Here is a 9093-nt window from a genome sequence, read left to right on the forward strand (position 1 = left end):
CTCACTCTCTCTCTCTCTCTCTCTCTGCTTATCTCACTCTCTCTGCTTCTCTCTCTCTCTCTCTCTCTGCTCCCCTCTCTCTCTCTCTCTGCTTTTCTCTCTTTCTGTCTTTCTCTTGCTCTCTGCTTCTCTCTCTCTTTCTGATTCTCTCTCTCTCTCTCTCTCTCTCTGCTTATCTCTCTCTCTCTCTATCTTTGCTTATCTCTGTCTCTCTCTCTCTCGCTGCTTCTCTCTCTCTCTCTTTCTCTCTGCTTCTCTAACTCTCTCTCTCTCTTTCTCTCTTCTTCTTTAAGACTTTGCAGAAGTGAAAAATCGGACATTTTACCAATGTCAAATTTGGACTTTGCAAAAAATGGACGAATGGTAAACATTATCGGAATTGTGTTAGGTGTTGAGAAAAATCAGACATTTTACCGTGGTCAAATTAGGACTTTGCAAAAAATAGACGAATGGTAAATATTATCGGAATTTTGTTAGATGTTGAAAAAAATCTGACATTTTACCGATGTCAAATTTTGACTTTGAAAAAAAAAAAAAAAAAAAAAGACGAATGGTAAATATCGGAATTTTGTTAGTTATTGAGAAAAATCGGACATTTTACCGATGTTAAATTTGGACTTCAGGTTACGTTAGGTATATTGAATATGTGGACATTTCACCGATATCAAATTTGGACTTTTCCAAAAATGGACGAATGGTAAACATTATCGGAATTTTGTTAGATGTTGAGAAAAATAGGACATTTTACCGATGTTAAATTTGGACTTCAGGTTAGGTTAGGTATATGGAATATTTGGACATTTCATCGATATCAAATTTGGACTTTGCAAAAATGGACTAATGGTAAATATAGGAATTTTGTTAGATGTTGAGAAAAATCAGACATTTTACCGATGTTAAATTTAGACTTCAGGTTAGGTTAGGTAAGTGGAATATTTGGACATTTCACCGATGTCAAATTTTGATTTTGCAAATAATGGACGAATGGTAAATATTATTGGAATTTTGTTATGTGTTGAGAAAAATCGGACATTTTACCGATATCAAATTTTGACTTTGCAAAAATGGACGAATGGTAAATATCGGAATTTTCAAAGGTGTTGAGACAAATCGGACATTTTACCGATATCAAATTTGGACTTTGCAAAAAATAGACGAATGGTAAATATTAGAATTTTGTTAGTTGTTGAGAAATATCGGACATTTTACCGATGTTAAATTTGGACTTCAGGTTACGTTAGGTATATTGAATAAGTGGACATTTTACCGATATCAAATTTGGACTTTGCAAAAAATGGACGAATGGTAAATATCGGAATTTTGTTAGGTGTTGAGAAAAATCGGACATTTTACCGATCTAAAATTTGGACTGCAAAAAATGGACGAATGGTAAATATTATCGGAATTTTGTTAGGTGTTGAGAAAAAATCGGACATTTTACCGATGTCAAATTTGGACTTCATTTAAAATGGATCTCATTAGAATAATGAAAAATACTGTCTGGTATTTACTTGTAGGGATTTGTACATATAATTATACATGTATATATATGTATAAATAAATATCTGTTGAGTAATGATTTAATCCTTATAATTCTTGTACTCATGAAAATACTAGAATGATGATACACTCACATTTTGTAGTATAAATGTATATAACCATATATATATAATATATACCTATTGATTATTTTTTTATTGGAATATCGATATCAAATTTGGACTTTGCAAAAAATAGACGAATAGTAAATTTTGTTAGTTGTTGAAAAAAATCGGACATTTTACCGATGTTAAATTTGGACTTCAGGTTAGGTATATGAAATATTTGGACATTTCACCGCTATTAAATGTGGACTTTGCAAAGAATGGACGAATGTTCAATATTATCGGAATTTGGTAGGTGTTGAGAAAAATCGGACATTTTACCAATGTTAAATTTGGACTTCAGGTTAGGTTTGGTATATTGAATATGTGGACATTTCACCTATGTCAAATTTGGACTTTGCAAAAAATGGACGAATGATAAATATTATCGGAATTTTGTTAGGTGTTGAGAAAAATAGGACATTTTACCGATATCAAATTTGGACTTTGCAAAAAAATGGACGAATGGTAAATATCGGATTTTACCGATATCAAATTTTGACTTTGCAAAAAAGGGACGAATGGTAAATATTATTGGAGTTTTGTTAGGTGTTGAGAAAAATCGGACATTTAACCGATATCAAATTTGGACTTTGCAAAAAATGGACGAATGGTAAATATCGGAATTTTGTTAGGTGTTGAGAAAAAACGGACATTTTACCGATGTCAAATTAGGACTTTGCAAAAAAATGGATGAATAGTAAATATTATCGGAATTTTGTTAGGTGTTTAGAAAAATCGGACATTTTACCGATCTAAAATTTGGACTGCAAAAAATGGACGAATGGTAAATATTATCGGAATTTTGTTAGGTGTTGAGAAAAATCGGACATTTTACCGATGTCAAATTTGGACTTTGGAAAATATGGAATTTTGTTAGGTGTTGAGAAAAATCGGTCATTTTACCGATGTCAAATTAGGAATTTGCAAAAAATGGACGCATGGTAAATATTATCGGAATTTTGTTAGCTGTTGAGAAAAATTGGACATTTTACCGATGTTAAATTTGGACTTCATAAAAAATGGATCTCATTAGAATTATGAAAAATACTGTCTGGTATTTACTTGTAGGGATTTGTACATATAATTATACATGCATATATATATGTATATATAAATATCTGTTGAGTAATTATTTAATCCTTATAATTCTTGTACTCGTGAAAATACTAGAATGAACGAATGGTAATTATTATCAGAATTTTGTTAGGTGTTGAGAAAAATCGGACATTTTACCGATGTCAAATTTTGACTTTGCAAAAAATCGACGAATGGTAAACATTATTGGAATTTTGTTAGGTGACGAGAAAAATCGGACATTTTACCGATGTATAATTTGGACTTTGCAAAAAATGGACGAATGGTAAATATCGGAATTTTATTAGGTGGTTAGAAAAATCGGACATTTTACCGATGTCAAATTTGGACTTTGCAAAAAATGGACGAATGGTAAATATCATCGGAATTTTGTTAGGTGTTGAGAAAAATCGGACATTTTACCTATGTCAAATTTGGACTTTGCAAAAAATAGACGAATGGTAAATATCATCGGAATTTTGTTAGGTGTTGAGAAAAATCGGACATTTTACCGATGTAAAATTTGGACTTTGCAAAAAATGGACGAATGGTAAATATCGGAATTTTGTTAGATGTTGAGAAAAATCGGACATTTTACCGATGTCAAATTTGGACTTTGCAAAAAATGGACGAATGGTAAATATCGGAATTTTGTTAGGTGTTGAGAAAAATCGGACATTTTACCGATGTTAAATTTGGACTTCAGGTTAGGTTAGGTATATGGAATATTTGGACATTTCATCGATATCAAATTTGGACTTTGGAAAGAATGGACGAATGTTAAATATTATTAGAATTTTGTTAGGTGTTGAGAAAAATCGGACATTTTGCCGATATCAAATTTGGACTTTGCAAAAAATGGACGAATGGTAAATATCGGAATTTTGTTAGGTGTTGAGAAAAATCGGACATTTTACCGATCTAAAATTTGGACTGCAAAAAGGGGACGAATGGTAAATATTATCAGAATTTTGTTAGGTGTTGAGAAAAATCAGACATTTTACCGATGTCAAATTTGGACTTTGCAAAATATGGACGAATGGTAAGTATTATCGGAATTTTGTTAGGTGTTGAGAAAAATCGGACATTTTTTCCGATGTCAAATTTGGACTTTGCAAAAAATGGACGGATGGTAAATATTATCGGAATTTTGTTAGGTGTTGAGAAATATCTGACATTTTACCGATGGCAAATTTGGACTTTGCAAAAAATGGACGAATGGTAAATATTGGAATTTTGTTAGGTGTTGAGAAAAATCTGACATTTTACCGATGTCAAATTTGGACTTCATAAAAAATGGATTTCATTAGAATAATGAAAAATACTGTCTGGTATTTTCTTGTAGGGATTTGTACATATAATTATACATGTGTATATATATGTATAAATAAATACCTGTTGAGTAATGATTGAATCCTTATAATTCTAGTACTCATGAAAATAACATTGAAAATCATATGGATCCGTACTAGAATGATGATACATTCAGATTTTGTACTATAATTGTATATAACCATATATATATATAATATATACCTATTGATTCTTTTTTAGTTAGGCATGTATGTATTGAGTAGTGTATAAATAAACGGACATCTCATCATATTCAATTTTGGACATTTCAACTTGTACAATTACAAGTTAATTTTTTAGTTTTACGAAAAAAAAAAAATTACATTTCAACCTGTAAATTTTTGGACTTTGAAATTTGGACATTTCAACATCTTTATTTCTGGACTTTTGAAGAATATATTGTTGTATTAAAATAATGATTAATATACTCTCTGAACTTTTTAGTCCTATAGACAGGTATATATATATATATATATATATATATATATATATATATAATCTGATATTGAAAAATATGGGCTTGTACTAGAATGAAAAGGAATATTCTCTCTCTGTGGATTATAATTGTATAAACAGGTCTCTCTCTGTGGATTTTAATTGTATAAACAGGTATACACCATAATAATTACTATAAGATATAGGAATTGATATACCCTCATTAATCATATCAAAGATAAAATACTATCTTCAATCATTAATAAACCTTTTATAACAATAACATATTCATTAATAAATAAATGAAATATATATAACCCCGTAGTAAATATAATTAAAAAAAAAGATTGAAAGTAAACCAGTGCAATATAAAAATGTAAAGTTTTGTATATATAACAGCTTATAAGAGTTAAATATACTTTACAATCTGGGGCGACATCGAGAATGGGGGTGTCCTGTCACATTCGACACTGGCACCGAATCGTGGTGTCTGTGTGATCCAGCCACCCAGGTGCGATTGGCTGACGTTGTGAACGAACCACTGGGGAAACACGACACCGACTATGGCATCTTATACATTGACGCCGCCAAGGGTCTCTTGGAGACTCTAAGACAAGCGGGACGACCAATACTGGATGCGTGTTTGCCGCGGCCAGGAGTGGATGACCGGTTGGCAGCAATAGGGTACGCCTATGCCCCTCACTTATTTGGACGCTGCAAGGAGCTGACAGCCTTCAGTGGTGGTCACCTGATGACAGGCGGTCTCGTGCGACGCGGTGCCGTGACTAAGGACGGGGACTGGTGGTCTAAGATTGAGTCGATAGATGAACCAGGACGCGTCGTCATGTCCAACTCCCTGGGCGGTGTTGCGCCATATGTGGGTACAGGTTTTCTGGTGGCACACGAATTGGGTGGACCGTCATTAAATGACAACAACCTGACTGGTCCGGGAGGACACAGCGACTATACTACTCATCCCAGCAGCAGCTTGCGTGTTGTGCCAGCGCCTCGGTCTGGAATCCCTGGTTTGGGGGCCGACGCCCTGGATCATGCGGTGGGGCTTGTAGCTTCGCAGGGTAGGATCTATCCATCTGGGGTGTATGGGCGTATCAACTACGACAGTACAAGAAAGAACGAGGCCCCAGATCCATGTGGAGCTACTATCCATAGCGACTCGACCTATCACACAATGACCGACGCCGACCCCGACGATTTGGAAAAACAATCACCTCTCGGTCGGGTAAGAGCTACTCATGACTCGGGAATCTGCGCCACCGCTTTCATTGTTCCCGTCCCACGTCAGGCGGAGGTAACTCCAGATTTCTCGGCTGTAGAGTCAATGCTCCCCCTTGTTCATGACAGACCAGTACCTCGTGCCCTTGGATTTACGCTAATAAATGCAATCTTCCGATATGCCTGTGGAAAAACGCTAAGAGGGTTACTAACCAAGTTTCCAAATCTGTACAGTCTCAATGTTGAAGATGCTCTCCAGAGACTCATCAACATAGGTTCTGATGGTTTGGGAGGTTTTCTGGTGCAACCGATAACTGTAAGTCGGAGTGGATCCGCTATGTGATCACTCTTTGCACGCTTTGGCGAGGAAATGCTATCTGTTAATTCGCACCGGTTGATCGACCATTATGTCGTCCAGCCGGTGGGCCGCAACCACCACATATCTTGGGATCGGGAGGAGGCCCTAACATTATTTGCCCTACCTCCAACAGCTGGTAGAATTATCTCGAATTAAATTTCCTTTTTCTTGAGCCGGGGGCTATCATGTGGGGTGCCAGGCACAGGCTATGTAGCTGCGGCTTCGACTGGTGATGGCCATTCAGTTGATTTCCTAACGGGCGCCGTTCTGTCGGCCGACTCGGTCCTCATGAACGGCTTCACAGCCATTGCTCGACCTCAAACTCTGCCGGTGTCAACGCCTCCTGAATGGCTATGGCACGAGCATCAGTCTCCCGCGCGACCCATGGCCAATGCGGCCTCGGCAACTCTGCTGAAAAAGATTGGAAATCACTACGCCAATATTACTTCTGGTCGTTTTACCGGTGTTCCTCTTTCTGTCTCTCTCCCTCCCTTCCTTTTTCTGTCTCTCTTTCATCCCTTCCTCTTTCTGTCTCTTTTTCATCCTCTCTCTCTCTGATCCCCTCTCTCTCATTCTTCCTAGCTTTCACCCCCTCCTTTAATTTCACTCTCTCCCTCTCCCTCTCTCGCTACCTCCCTCCCCCTCCTACCATCTCTCTCCCGCTTCCTCCCTCTCTCTCTCTCTCCGTCTCTCTCAGTCTCTCACCGACTCTCTCCGTCTCTCTCCCCCCTTCTCTCTCCGTGTCTCTCTCTCCCTCTCACTCCCCCCTCCCCCCCCCTCTCTCTCTTTCTTTCTCTCTCTCTCTCTCTCTCTCTCTCTCTCTCTCTCTCTCTCTCTTTCTCTCTCTCTCCCTTCCTCCCTCTTTCTCTCTCTCCCTTTCCCGCCCTCTTTCTCCCTCTCTTTCCTTCCCTCTTTCTCTCTCTCTTTACCTCCCTCTTTCTCTCTCCCTCCCTCCCTCTTTTTCTCTCTTTCCCTCCCTCCCTCTTTTTCTCTCTTTCCCTCCCTCCCTCTTTTTTTTCTCTCTCTCTCCCTCCCTCTTTCTCTCTCTCTCCTACCCTCCCCCTTTCTCTCTCTCTCCCTCCCTCCTTGTTTCATTTTATCTCCCTCCCTCACTCTCTCTGCCCCCCCTCTCTCTTTCTCCCTCTCCGGCCGTATGTAATATATAATCAAATATATGGCAGGAGACTAATATTGAAGATTTTTATATTTAAATTTTTGTTTATAATAATTTTTAATAATAATTCAATTGTCAAGAGATAGACAGGGGAACATGCTTAGGGAAACAGCTGCAATAGTTCGCAAGGACTTGCTTGAATTCCAATTGTCTCAGGACAAATAGAGGTGAAAATCTACAAGAGATAAGCATTGTGCATAGCTATAAGGAAGGAAAAGTTGTCGCGTCCGCAAGGACTATCTTGAACGACAAACTTCCTTAGAGAAAGAAAAATGCAGCAATGCGAAGGTTTAAACGTGTGCTGTGCAATAGTGCAAAATATACATCTGACTGTAAGAAATACAAAATAGTCTTTCGCATCTTATAGAAATTGTCTATCACAGACACCATCAGCAATTCGAGGCAAAGCGATAATGAAAATAGGTAATGCAGTTCTCATATTCGCTCGTAAGTGACTCATTACATCATATACGTTTGCTCACGACAACATACGGCACGATAAAACTTAATGCAAGGCAAGAATACAAGAGAGGCGTAAGTCGATTGCTACTCTGAAACTATACGCATGTAATTCTTGTGCAATTAACGTTGGTTATACAGGGAGATATGATGTGCGTGTGTGGCTGCATGAGTGAGGTGAGTGGTGAATAGACAGAGTTGAGTGAGTAAGTAATTGAGTGAGAGTCATGAAATAAGTGAGTCAGAGTATGGCACACTAGTAGAAAATATGATAATGATCAGGACATAACTAGAAGCATTAGTGAATAGTCAAAGCGAGAGTGAGAGTAAATAAGACGAATGATGTTTATGATGTTCAATTAAATCACGAACGCGCTAAATTCATTGCAATTGAAACAATATAACTCTCTAATCACGAGAAAAATGAAATAAATGCTTAATAAATGAACGATATTCATATTGTTTGACTCCATACCGTAATCACACACTAATGTGATCTGAGGCCAGAAGAATGGAGAGCGTGCCATTTGCTGTCAATTAGCACTTTAACCCAACAAAACCAACGTGAGCGTGACTGCACATATGGCTTATCACATTTAGGGGGAAGATAAAGAAAAGAAAGGAAAAAAACCCAAAATGTGTACTCACGTTGTTATTTGAAGACATGGCCGTGGGAAGCGATGGTCGAGCGGATTTCGGAGACTGTGAGCCCGAGTTGCGAGCCAATAGGACGCAAGGCCCACCCTGTCACCAGAATGTAAAAGACTTTTGATTAAACAGCTTTATACATTGGTTAAGCAGGAGTAGTAAGAGGGAACGGTGGCTTTGACTCTTTTTTTTATTTAGAAGAGTACCAGCAACACAGAGATATGGCAACACGACAAGGTCTGGGTAAAGCACAGTGCGGGTAGTCGCGGTCTGCCCGGGGTGGGGGGGGGGGGGGGGAGGCTGGCGACAATGAACGGAGCCCTCCCGCCTGGGACCGTAGGCCGGCCGGCCTACCTTGACCGGACAAGCGTTGGGCAGGAACAATCTTTGAACTGGGTCAACCTTGGCCTTAAATACCCTGGACAGGAACACTCTTTGACCTGGGTTAATTTTGGCCTTAAATACCCTGGACAGGAACACTCTTTGACCTGGGTCAACCTTGGCCTTAAATACCCTGGACAGGAACACTCTTTGACCTGGGTCAACCTTGGCCTTAAATACCCTGGACAGGAACACTCTTTGAGCTGGGTCAACCTTGGCCTTAAATACCCTGGACAGGAACACTCTTTGACCTGGGTCAACCTTGGCCTTAAATACCCTGGACAGGAACACTCTTTGAGCTGGGTCAACCTTGGCCTTAAATACCCTGACAG

This window comes from Penaeus chinensis, chromosome 32 (assembly GCF_019202785.1).
Source record: "Penaeus chinensis breed Huanghai No. 1 chromosome 32, ASM1920278v2, whole genome shotgun sequence".
Lineage (NCBI taxonomy): Eukaryota > Metazoa > Arthropoda > Malacostraca > Decapoda > Penaeidae > Penaeus > Penaeus chinensis.